Genomic DNA, 12,724 nt, shown 5'->3' with positions numbered 1-12,724 from the left:
AAACAAAGACTCTGTTTTTATGTGACAAAGCCGCCAACTCTGACACACGCATAGCCGAAGCTAAGGCTAATAACATGACCACCTTCCACGTGAGATATTTAAACTCCACGGTTTTAAGTGGATCAAACCAGTGGGATTTCAGGAAACTCAACACCACGTTAAGATCCCAAGGTGCCACTGGAGGCACAAACGGGGCTGAATATGCAGCACTCCCTTTACAAACGTTTGAACTTCTGGTAGAGAAGCCAACTCTTTTTGAAAGAAAATGGATAGGGCCGAAATCTGGACCTTAATGGAACCCAATTTTAGGCCCAAATTCACTCCGGTCTGTAGGAAGGGAAGGAAACGGCCCAGCTTGAATTCTTCCATAGGAGCATTTCTGACCTCACACCAAGCAACATATTTTCGCCAAATACGGTGATAATATTGAGCTGTCACGTCCATCCTAGCCTTTATCAGCGTAGGAATGACCTAGTCCGGAATGCCTTTTTTTGCTAGGATCCGGCGTTCAACCGCCATGCCATCAAACGCAGCTGCCGTAAGTCTTGGAACAGACAGGTCCCCTGTTGCAACAAGTCCTGTCTTAGAGGATGAGGCCACGGGTCCTCTGTGAGCATTTCTTGCAGATCTGGATACCAAGTCCTTCGTGGCCAATCTGGAACAATGAGTATTGTTCTTACTCCTCTTTTTCTTATTATCCTCAGCACCTTGTGTATGAGAGGAAGAGGAGGAAATACATAAACCGACTGGAACACCCACGGTGTCACCAGGGCATCTACAGCTATCGCCTGAGGGTCTCTTGACCTGGCGCAATACCGCTGTAGCTTTTTGTTGAGGCGGGATGCTATCATGTCCACCTGTGGCAGTTCCCACCGACTTATAATCTGTGCAAAGACTTCCTGATGAAGTCCCCACTCTCCCGGGTGTAGGTCATGTCTGCTGAGGAAGTCTGCTTCCCAGTTGTCCACTCCCGGGATGAACACTGCTGACAGTGCGCTTACGTGATTCTCCGCCCAGCGAAGAATCTTGCTGGCTTCCGCCATTGCCACTCTGCTCCTTGTGCCGCCTTGGCGGTTTACATGAGCCACTGAGGTGATGTTGTTTGACTGAATCAGAACAGGTTGGTCGCGAAACAGGGTCTCCGCTTGACGTAGGGCGTTGTATATGGCCCTTAGTTCCAGGATGTTGATGTGAAGGCAAGTCTCTTGACTTGACCACAGACCTTGGAAATCTCTTCCCTGTGTGACTGCTTCCCACCCTCGGAGGCTAGTGTCTGTGGTCACCAGGACCCAGTCCTGAATGCCGAATCTGCGTCCCTTGAGAAGGTGAGCGCTCTGCAGCCACCACAGGAGAGACACCCTGGCCCTGGGGGACAGGGTGATTAAACGATGCATCTAAAGAAGTGATCTGGACCACTTGTCCAGTAAGTCCCATTGGAAGGTCCTCTCATGGAACCTGCCGAAGGGAATGGCCTCGTATGATGCCACCATCCTTCCCAGGACTCGAGTGCAGCGATGCACTGACACCTGTTTTGGTTTTAATAGATTCCTGACCAGTGTCATGAGCTCCTGAGCTCTCTCTATCAGGAGATAAACCCTTTTCTGGTCTGTGTCTAGGATCATGCCTAGGAGAGGCAGATGAGCTGTAAGAACCAACTGCGATTTTGGAATATATAGAATCCAGCCGTGTTGCCGTTACACTTCCAGAGAAAGTGATACGCTGTTCAGCAACTGCTCTCTCGATCTCGCTTTTATGAGGAGATCGTTCAAGTACGGGATAATAATAGTGACACCTTGCTTCCGCCGGAGCACCATCATTTTCGCCATTACCTTGGTGAATACTCTCGGGCCGTGGAGAGACCAAACGGCAACGTCTGAAATTGGTAATGACAATCCCGTACCGCAATTCTGAGGTACGCCTGACGAGGTGGATAAATGGGGACATGAAGTTATGCATCCTTTATGTTCAGAGACACCATAAAATCTCCCCCTTTCAGGCTTGCGATGACCGCTCTTAGCGATTCCATCTCGAACTTGAACCATTTCAGGTATATGTTCATGGATTTTAAATTCAGTATGGGTCCGACCGAACAGTCCGGTTTCAGGACTACAACATGGTCGAATAATAACCCCCTCCTTGTTGAAGGAGGGGAACCTTGACCACCACCTGTTGAAAATACAATTTGTGAATTGCAGTTAACACTATTTGCCTCTCGTGGGTGGAAGCCGGCAGAGCCGTCGGTGAGGGGGCATCTCCTCAAAGTCCAGCTTGTATCCCTGAGCCACAATATCTATTGCCCCGGGATCCAACAGGGAGCGAACCCACTTGTGGCTGAACTTACGAAGGCGTGCCCCCACCGGGCCTAGCTCTGCCTGTGGAGCCTCAGCGACATGCGGTGGATTTTGTAGAGGCCGGGGAGGACTTCTTTTTCTTGGAACTAGCTGTGTTGTGCAGCTTCTTTCCTCTGCCCCTGCCTCTGGCAAGAAAGGACGCACCTATGACTTTCTTGTTTCTTTGTGTTCGAAAGGCTGCATTTGATAATGTAGTGCTTTCCGAGGCTGTGCAGGAATATAAGGCAAATATCAGAATTACCAGCTATAGCTGTGGAGGCCAGGTTCGAGAACCCTTCTCCACACAATCCTCAGCCTTCCATATGCCTCTTAAGTCGGCATCATCTTGTCCATTGCATATTCTACAGGACACGTCAAGCAGAAATCGACATAGCTTTTGACTCTAGAACCCAGTAGACTAATGTCTCTTTGGGCATATTTTATATATATATCTCTTAAGACAGCATCTTTTATATATATATATATATATATATATATATATATATATATATATATATATATATAATAAGAATTTACTTACCGATAATTCTATTTCTCGTAGTCCGTAGTGGATGCTGGGAACTCCGTAAGGACCATGGGGAATAGCGGCTCCGCAGGAGTCTGGGCACATCTAAAGAAAGCTTTAGGATCACCTGGTGTGCACTGGCTCCTCCCCCTATGACGCTCCTCCAAGCCTCAGTTAGGATACTGTGCCCGGACGAGCGTACACAATAAGGAAGGATTTTGAATCCCGGGTAAGACTCAAACCAGCCACACCAATCACACTGTACAACTTGTGATCTGAACCCAGTTAACAGCATGATAATAGAGGAGCCTCTAAAAAAGATGGCTCACTACAGCAATAACCCAAATTTTTTGGTAACAATAATTATGTACCAGTATTGCAGACAATCCGCACTTGGGATGGGCGCCCAGCATCCACTACGGACTACGAGAAATAGAATTATCGGTAAGTAAATTCTTATTTTCTCTGACGTCCTAGTGGATGCTGGGAACTCCGTAAGGACCATGGGGATTATACCAAAGCTCCCAAACGGGCGGGAGAGTGCGGATGACTCTGCAGCACCAAATGAGAGAACTCCAGGTCCTCCTCAGCCAGGGTATCAAATTTGTAGAATTTTGCAAACGTGTTTGCCCCTGACCAAGTAGCAGCTCGGTAAAGTTGTAAAGCCGAGACCCCTCGGGCAGCCGCCCAAGATGAGCCCACCTTCCTTGTGGAATGGGCATTTACAGATTTTTGGCTGTGGCAGGCCTGCCACAGAATGTGCAAGCTGAATTGTACTACAAATCCAACGAGCAATAGTCTGCTTAGAAGCAGGAGCACCCAGCTTGTTGGGTGCATACAGGATAAACAGCGAGTCAGTTTTCCTGACTCCAGCCGTCCTGGAAACATATATTTTCAGGGCCCTGACAACGTCTAGCAACTTGGAGTCCTCCAAGTCTCTAGTAGCCGCAGGCACCACAATAGGTTGGTTCAGGTGAAACGCTGACACCACCTTAGGGAGAAACTGGGGACGAGTCTGCCGTTCTGCCCTGTCCGAATGGAAAATCAGATATGGGCTTTTGTGAGACAAAGCCGCCAATTCTGACACTCGCCTGGCCGAGGCCAGGGCCAACAGCATGGTCACTTTCCATGTGAGATATTTTAAATCCACAGATTTGAGCGGTTCAAACCAATGTGATTTGAGGAATCCCAGAACTACGTTGAGATCCCACGGTGCCACTGGAGGCACAAAAGGGGGTTGTATATGCAGTACTCCCTTGACGAATGTCTGGACTTCAGGAACTGAAGCCAATTCTTTCTGGAAGAAAATCGACAGGGCCGAAATTTGAACCTTAATGGACCCCAATTTTAGGCCCATAAACACTCCTGTTTGCAGGAAATGCAGGAATCGACCGAGTTGAAATTCCTCCGTGGGGGCCTTCCTGGCCTCACACCACGCAACATATTTTCGCCAAATGCGGTGATAATGTTGTGCGGTCACCTCCTTCCTGGCTTTGACCAGGGTAGGTATGACCTCTTCCGGAATTCAACCGCCATGCCGTCAAACGCAGCCGCGGTAAGTCTCGGAAAAGACAGGGTCCTTGCTGAAGCAAGTCCTTTCTTAGCGGCAGAGGCCATGAGTCCTCTGTGAGCATCTCTTGAAGTTCCGGGTACCAAGTCCTCCTTGGCCAATCCGGAGCCACAAATATAGTTCTTACTCCTCTCCGTCTTATAATTCTCAGTACCTTGGGTATGAGAGGAAGAGGAGGGAACACATACACTGACTGGTACACCCACGGTGTTACCAGAGCGTCCACAGCTATTGCCTGAGGGTCCCTTGACCTGGCGCAATACCTGTCCAGTTTTTTGTTGAGGCGGGACGCCATCATGTCCACCTTTGGTTTTTCCCAATGGTTCACAATCATGTGGAAGACTTCCGTGTGAAGTCCCCACTCTCCCGGGTGGAGGTCGTGCTGAGGAAATCTGCTTCCCAGTTGTCCACTCCCGGAATGAATACTGCTGACAGTGCTATCACATGATTTTCCGACCAGCGAAGAATCCTTGCAGCTTCTGCCATTGCCCTCCTGCTTCTTGTGCCACCCTGTCTGTTTACGTGGGTGACTGCCGTGATGTTGTCCGACTGGATCAACACCGGCTGACCTTGAAGCAGAGGTCTTGCTAAGCTTAGAGCATTGTAAATGACCCTTAGCTTCAGGATATTTATGTGAAGTGATGTCTCCAGGCTTGACCATAAGCCCTGGATATTCCTTCCCTGTGTGACTGCTTCCCAGCCTCGCAGGCTGGCATCCGTGGTCACCAGGACCCAGTCCTGAATACCGAATCTGCGGCCCTCTAGAAGATGAGCACTCTGCAACCACGACAGGATGGATACCCTTGTCCTTGGTGACAGGGTTATCCGCTGATGCATCCGAAGATGCGACCCGGACCATTTGTCCAGTAGGTCCCACTGGAAAGTTCTTGCGTGGAATCTACCGAATGGGACTGCTTCATAGGAAGCCACCATTTTTACCCAGAACCCTTGTGCATTGATGCACTGAGACTTGGCTCGGTTTTAGGAGGCTCCTGACTAGCTCGGATAACTCCCTGGCTTTCTCTTCCGGGAGAAACACCTTTTTTCTGGACTGTGTCCAGGATCATCCCTAGGAACAGAAGACAAGTCGTCGGAACCAGCTGCGATTTTGGAATATTGAGAATCCAATCGTGCTGCCGCAACACTACCTGAGATAGTGCTACACCGACCTCCAACTGTTCCATTGATCTTACCCTTATCAGGGAATCGTCCAAGTAAGGGATAACTAAAATTCCCTTCCTTTGAAGGAATATCATCATTTCGGCCATTACCTTGGTAAAGACCCGGGGTGCCGTGGACCATCCCTACGGCAGCTTCTGAACTGATAGTGACAGTTCTGTACCATAACCTGAGGTACCTTCTTCCAGGTTCGCAATCACTGCTCTGAGTGACTCAATCTTGAATTTGAACCTCTGTATGTAAGTGTTCAAAGATTTTAGATTTAGAATCAGTCTCACCGAGCCGTCTGGCTTCGGTACCACAATAGTGTGGGATAATACCCCGTTCCCTGTTGCAGGAGGGGTACCTTGATTATCACCTGCTGTGAATACAGCTTGTGAATGGCTTCCAAAACTGCCTCCCTGTCAGAGGGAGACGTCGGTAAAACCGACTTTTGAAAATGGCGAGGGGGAGACGTCTCGAATTCCAATTTGTACCCCTGAGATATTACCTGAAGGATCCAGGGGTCTACTTGCGAGTGAGCCCACTGCGCACTGAAATTCATTGAGAACGGGCCCCCACCGTGCCTGAGCTTGTAAAGCCCTAGCGTCATACTGAGGGCTTGGCAGAGGCGGGAAAGGGTTTCTGTTCCTGGGAACTGGCTGATCTCTGCAGCCTTTTTCCTCTCCCTCTGTCACGAGCAGAAAAGAGGAACCTTTTGTCCGCTTGCCAACAAAGGACTGCGCCTGATAATACGGCGTCTTATTTTGAGAGGCGACCTGGGATACAAACGTGGATATCCCAGCTGTTGCCGTGGCCACCAGGTCTGAAAGACCGACCCCAAATGTCTCCTTTTTAAGGCAATACTTCCAAATGCCGTTTGGAATCCGCATCACCTGACCACTTTACTGGTAGAATTTGACAACGCACCTATACTTGATGCCAGTCAGCAAATATTCCGCTGTGCATCACGCATATATAGAAATGCATCTTTTAAATGCTCTATAGGCAATAATATACTGTCCCTATCTAGGATATCAATATTTTCAGACAGGGAAACCGACCACGCCAACCCAGCACTGCACATCCAGGCTGAGGCGATTGCTGGTCGCAGTATCACACCATTATGTGTGTAAATACATTTTAGGATACCCTCCTGCTTTTATCAGCAGGATCCTTAAGGGCGGCCATCTCAGGAGAGGGTATAGCCCTTGTTCTTACCAGCGTGTGAGCGCCTTATCCCCCCTAGGGGGTGTTTCCCAACGCACCCTAACCTCTGGCGGGAAAAGGTATACTGCCAATAACTTTTTAGAAATTATCAATTGTTATCGGGGGGAAACCCACGCATCATCACACACCTCATATTATTTCTCAGATTCAGGAAAACGACAGGTAGTTTTTCCTCACCAAACATAATACCCCTTTTTGGTGGTACTCATATTATCAGAAATGTGTAACATTTTCCATTGCCTCAATCATGTAACGTGTGGCCCTATTGGAAATCACGGTTGTCTCTTCACCGTCGACACAGGAGTCAGTATCCGTGTCGGCGTCTGTATCTGCCATCTGAGGTAACGGGCGCTTTAGAGCCCTTGACGGCCTATGAGACGTCTGGACATGCACAAGCTGAGTAGCCGGCTGTCTCATGTCAACCACTGTCTTTTATACAGAGCTGACACTGTCACGTAATTTTCAACAGTACATCCACTCAGGTGTCGACCCCCTAGGGGGTGACAACACTATTACAGACACTCTGCTCCGTCTCCACATCATTTTTCTCCTCATACATGTCGACACAAACGTACCGACACACAGCACACACACAGGGAATGCTCTGATAGAGGACAGGACCCCACTAGCCCTTTGGGGAGACAGAGGGAGAGTTTGCCAGCACACACCAGAGCGCTATATATATATATATATATATATATATATATATATATATATACACATATACACACACACAGGGATAACCTTATATAAGTGTTTTTCCCCTTATAGCTGCTGTATGTTTTAATACTGCGCCTAATTTGTGCCCCCCTCTCTTTTTTTAACCCTTTCTGTAGTGTAGTGACTGCAGGGGAGAGCCAGGGAGCTTCCCTCCAACTGAGCTGTGAGGGAAAATGGCGCCAGTGTGCTGAGGAGATAAGGCCGCCGGAAAGGGGGCGGAGCCTATCTCCCATTTTTCTGTATATTCTGGCAGGGGTTAAATGCATCCATATAGCCCAGGAGCTATATGCGATGTATTTTTTGCCATATAAGGTATTTTTATCGTTTTTAATTGCGTCTCAGGGCGCCCCCCCCAGCGCCCTGCACCCTCAGTGACCGGAGTATGAAGTGTGCTGAGAGCAATGGCGCACAGCTGCGGTGCTGTGTGCTACCTTATTGAAGACAGGAACGTCTTCTGCCGCCGATTTTTCCGGACCTCTTCGCTCTTCTGGCTCTGTAAGGGGGGCGGCGGCGCGGCTCCGGGACCCATCCAGGCTGGACCTGTGATCGTCCCTCTGGAGCTAATGTCCAGTAGCCAAGAAGCCCAATCCACTCTGCACGCAGGTGAGTTCGCTTCTTCTCCCCTTAGTCCCTCGATGCAGTGAGCCTGTTGCCAGCAGGTCTCACTGAAAATAACAAACCTAATCTAAAACTTTCACCAAGAAGCTCAGGAGAGCCCCTAGTGTGCACCCTTCTCGTTCGGGCACAGAGATCTAACTGAGGCTTGGAGGAGGGTCATAGGGGGAGGAGCCAGTGCACACCAGGTGATCTTAAAGCTTTCTTTAGATGTGCCCAGACTCCTGCGGAGCCGCTATTCCCCATGGTCCTTACGGAGTTCCCAGCATCCACTAGGACGTCAGAGAAATATATATACCACTAGGGTCTCAATTTCTGCTGATAAGGTACCTGTCCACGCTGCTACAGCGCTATAAACCCATGCCGACACAATCGCCGGTCTGAGTAGTGTACCAGAATGTGCACGCTCTCTGCAGGATCCCTGAGGATAGTTGTTACGTCAGGGCTACCTTTTGGGCAAACGTGACACCCTAGGGGAAGATTCCCATCGTATCCTGGCCCTAGTAGGGAAAGGATATACCCTGAGAATTCTTTGTGGGAAACTGCAGTCTCTTGTCTGGAGATTCCTGCTCTTTTTCATCATGAGAGGAGGGAAATTTACCTCAGCTTTCTTCCCCTTACACCTGTGTACCCTTGTGTCAGGGACAGATGAGTCATCAGTGACATACAAATCATCTTCTATTACAATAATCATATATTGAATACTTTTCTGCCATTTTGGCTGTAACTTTGCATTATCGTAGTCGACACTGGAGTCAGACTCCGTGTCGGTATCATTGTCTATTATTTTGGATAGTGAGCGTTGTGAGACTCTGAAGGTCTCTGTGACATAGGGACAGACATGGGTAAATTCCCTGTCTGTTCTCTAAACTTGTGTGCAATAAATTCACCTTAGCACTTAATTACACATATCCAAACAGGTGTCGGCGTTGTCGATGGAGACACCCTCACACACACACACATTTGCTCCATCTCCTCCTTAGGGAAGCCTTTTACCTCAGACATGTCGACACACACGTACCGACACACCACACACTCAGGGAATGCTCATCTGAAGACAATTCCCCCATAAGGCCCTTTGGAGAGACAGAGAGAGAGAGTATGCCAGCACACACCCCAGCGCTATTAACCCAGGAATAACACAGTAACTTAATGTTAACCCAGTAGCTGCTGTTTTTATTTATTTTTGCGCCTAATTATGTGCCCCCCCCTCTCTTTTTACCCTCTTCTACCGTGTAACTGCAGGGGAGAGACTGGGGAGCTTCCTCTCAGCGGTGCTGTGGAGAAAAAACATGGCGCTGGTGAATGCTGAGGAAGAAGCCCCGCCCCCTCGACGGCTGGCTTTTGTCCCGCTTTAATGTAAAAAATTTTGTTGGGGGCTCATGCATATATACAGTGCCCAACTGTATATATGTCAAACTTTTGCCAAGAGGTCCTAATTGCTGCCCAGGGCGCACCCCCCTGCGCCCTGCACCCTACAGTGACAGGGGTATGTGGGTTAGTGTGGGAGCAATGGCGCACAGCTGCAGTGCTGTGTGCTACCTCAGTGAAGACCGGAGTCTTCTGCCGCCGATTTCGAAGTCTTCTTGCTTCTTTCAACCGGCTTCTGTCTTCCGGCTCTGCGGGGGGGGGCGGCGGCGCGGCTCCGGGATGACGACGAGGGTGAGATCCTGTGTACGATCCCTCTGGAGCTAATGGTGTCCAGTAGCCTAAGAAGCAGGACCTATCTTCAGAGAGTAGGGCTGCTTCTCTCCCCTGAGTCCCACGATGCAGGGAGTCTGTTGCCAGCAGATCTCTCTGAAAATAAAAAAACCTAACAAAATACTTTCTTTTTAGCAAGCTCAGGAGAGCTCACTAAGTAGCACCCAGCTCGTCCGGGCACAGATTCAAACTGAGGTCTGGAGGAGGGACATAGAGGGAGGAGCCAGAGCACACCAGAATCCAATTTTTTTCTTAAAGTGCCCATGTCTCCTGCGGAGCCCGTCTATCCCCCATGGTCCTTACGGAGTCCCCAGCATCCACTAGGACGTTAGAGAAATAATAATAATAACAAAAGGACACCACACGCTGCTCCTCCTGTATAATAATAATATCAATAACAGGACACCACAGGCTGCTCCTCCTGTATAATAATAATATCAATAACAGGACACCACAGGCTGCTTCTCCTGTATAATAATAACAACAACAACAACAGGACACCACAGGCTGCTCCACCTGTATAATAATAATAATATATAGCATCATTACCTGATGTCTCCTCTCTGCTCCTTCCCGCCTAGAGACCCGGATGTTGTTATGGAGCACAGGGGGCGGGGATTAGGCCGGCTGTAAGGTGATACGCGGAAGTGGAGTGGAACGCACAGGATGAATGAGTTGTGGAACGCACGGACCGGAAGTGATCGGGAACGCGGAAGTAGGGTGGAACGCACAGAGCGGAAGTGGCGTGTCCCGGGCTCCGGAGGTGTACCGCTGCAGAGGGCTCCGGCCTGGGGTTCCCAGCTGTGTGCGTGGGGGGGGGGGGGGGATGATTAGTGATATAGGGGGCGGTATATGAGTGCAGGACCCCCCTCCCCCGCGGTGACTGCTCTGCATGGTAACCCCTTAGTGACCAGACTTCCTGTTACCACGGTAGTGAGTGTCCCCATAGTGTGTGTATGCTGGGAGGCCTATGGTGGCACTGTGCAGCCAGCTACATTGTGTACAGCTGGTGATGTCCCCTGACAGGTAGTGATACCCCTGTTCTGTCTGTGTCATGTGCTCATTGCCCCTCTGTGTTACTGGTCTGTGCCCCCCATGAGTGTTACTGTCCTGTGCCCCCCATGAGTGTTACCGTCCAGTGCCCCCTGTGTGTTACCGTCCTGCACCCCCTCTGCGTGTTACCCTATCAGAGACCGGTTACTACACTGTCACTGAGCGCTACTGAGAGTGCCGCCGCCGCAGTGATGTCACTGAGCTGGGAGTGGCCATGGGGATCCCCTAATAGCCGCCTCTGGCTCCGCACAGACCCAGTGATAGTGGTGCCAGGGCTAGTAATCTCACAGGGTCTCTCCTGCAGCCCCAAACACCCCTCAGCCCCACTGTGTAATATAGCGGAGAGATGTCAGCCATATTGTGCTTCATGTGATGCTGCTCAGCGCACCCCCTCCCCCCATGTGACTGCATCGTTATGGAATGTTTTACCAAATAAAAAGAACCTATTCCAAAGATCATGACCTGGAACAAGTATGAAGCTTCCTCTGCGCTGAGTTTTGCTTTCCCTCATCAATCATTTGCTGTGCACGAGGTGAGGAGAATGGTGACATTGTCATCATTAGGCTACTTCAGGTGTCTTGTTCTATGTTGGTAACCTCAGTCTGCCGGATACTTCTTGTGATATAAGATGAAGGATATATAGTATAGATGTATATACTGTGTTACAATGGCACCTGACAATGAGTGGGATATATATTAGGCAGCCAGTGAACAGTCAGTTATTGAAGTGATGTATTGGAAGCAGGAAACTGGCCAAGTGTAAGGATGTGAGGGACTTTGACAATGGACAAATTGTGACGGTTAGATGACTGGACCAGTGTGTTCCCACACCGCCAGGTCATGTACAGTGTCCCCGGTATGCAGTGGTAAGTACCTACATAAAGTGTCCAACCTATGAACTGGCAACAGGGTCCTGGTCTCATTGATGTGAGTGGGGTGAGACGACTAGCCCATCTGGTTCTAGCCCACAGAAGAGCTACTGTAGCATGAATTGCAGTAAGAGTTAATCCTGGCTATGATAGAAAGATGTCACCACACATACAGTGCATCGCAGCTGGCTATATACGGGACTGCGTAGCAACTGACCGGCCAGAGTGTCTATGCTGACTCCTGTCCACCAGCGAATGCACCTTCAATGAGTACGTGGACATCAGAACGGGATCATGGGAGAAGGTGGTCTGGTCTGATGAACCACGTTTTCTTTTACATCATGTGCATCATTTTCCTGGAGAGAAGATGGCACCATGATGCATTATGGGAAGAAGATAAACGGGCAGAGGCAGTGTGTTGGTCAGAGTAATGTTCTGCAAAACGCTGGGTCCTGGCATTTATGTGGGTGCCACCTACCTATACATTGTAGCAAACCAAGTACACCCTGTCATGGCAACAGCACCCAACCACACTGCAAACATTGTTCAGGATTGGTTTGGGGAACATGACAAAGATCAAGGTGATGACTTGGCCTCAAATTCTCCAGATCTTAATACAATCGAGCATCTGTGGGATGTGCTGGAAAAATAAGCCCGAGCCATGGAGGCCCCAACACACATCGCCTGAGCGAAGAAAAAGCCGTGAGTAAAAATCCTACCTTCATAGCAAATTTACTTGACGCAGTCGCAGTGCGAATATTGCGCATGCGTACTAAGCAGAAAAACGCTGCGATGCGAAAAAAAATTACAGAGCGAACGACTCGGAATGAGGGCCAATATACAGGACTTAAAGGATCTTCTGCTAACGTTGTGGTGCCAGATACCCTTCAGAGGTCTTGTGGAGTCCATGCTGCGAAGGGTCAGAGCTGTTTTGGTGCCAGGAGAGGAGCCT

General features: G+C 49.4%; 1 protein-coding gene across 1 annotated transcript in view; it reads right to left on the bottom strand.

Moving 5' to 3' along the window:
• Nucleotides 1-10,488, bottom strand: part of LOC135054516 (gastrula zinc finger protein XlCGF26.1-like) — a 93,546-nt gene extending 83,058 nt beyond the window's left edge. The window contains exon 1 of the mRNA XM_063957644.1: nt 10,400-10,488. The gene's annotated coding sequence lies outside the window, so the exon portion shown is untranslated. The remainder of the gene's footprint in view (nt 1-10,399) is intronic.
• Between the last annotated feature and the right edge of the window lie 2,236 nt (nt 10,489-12,724).

Source organism: Pseudophryne corroboree, chromosome 3 (genome assembly GCF_028390025.1).
Source record: "Pseudophryne corroboree isolate aPseCor3 chromosome 3, aPseCor3.hap2, whole genome shotgun sequence".
Classification (NCBI taxonomy): domain Eukaryota; kingdom Metazoa; phylum Chordata; class Amphibia; order Anura; family Myobatrachidae; genus Pseudophryne; species Pseudophryne corroboree.
This window is presented reverse-complemented; position numbering and strand designations above follow the sequence as displayed.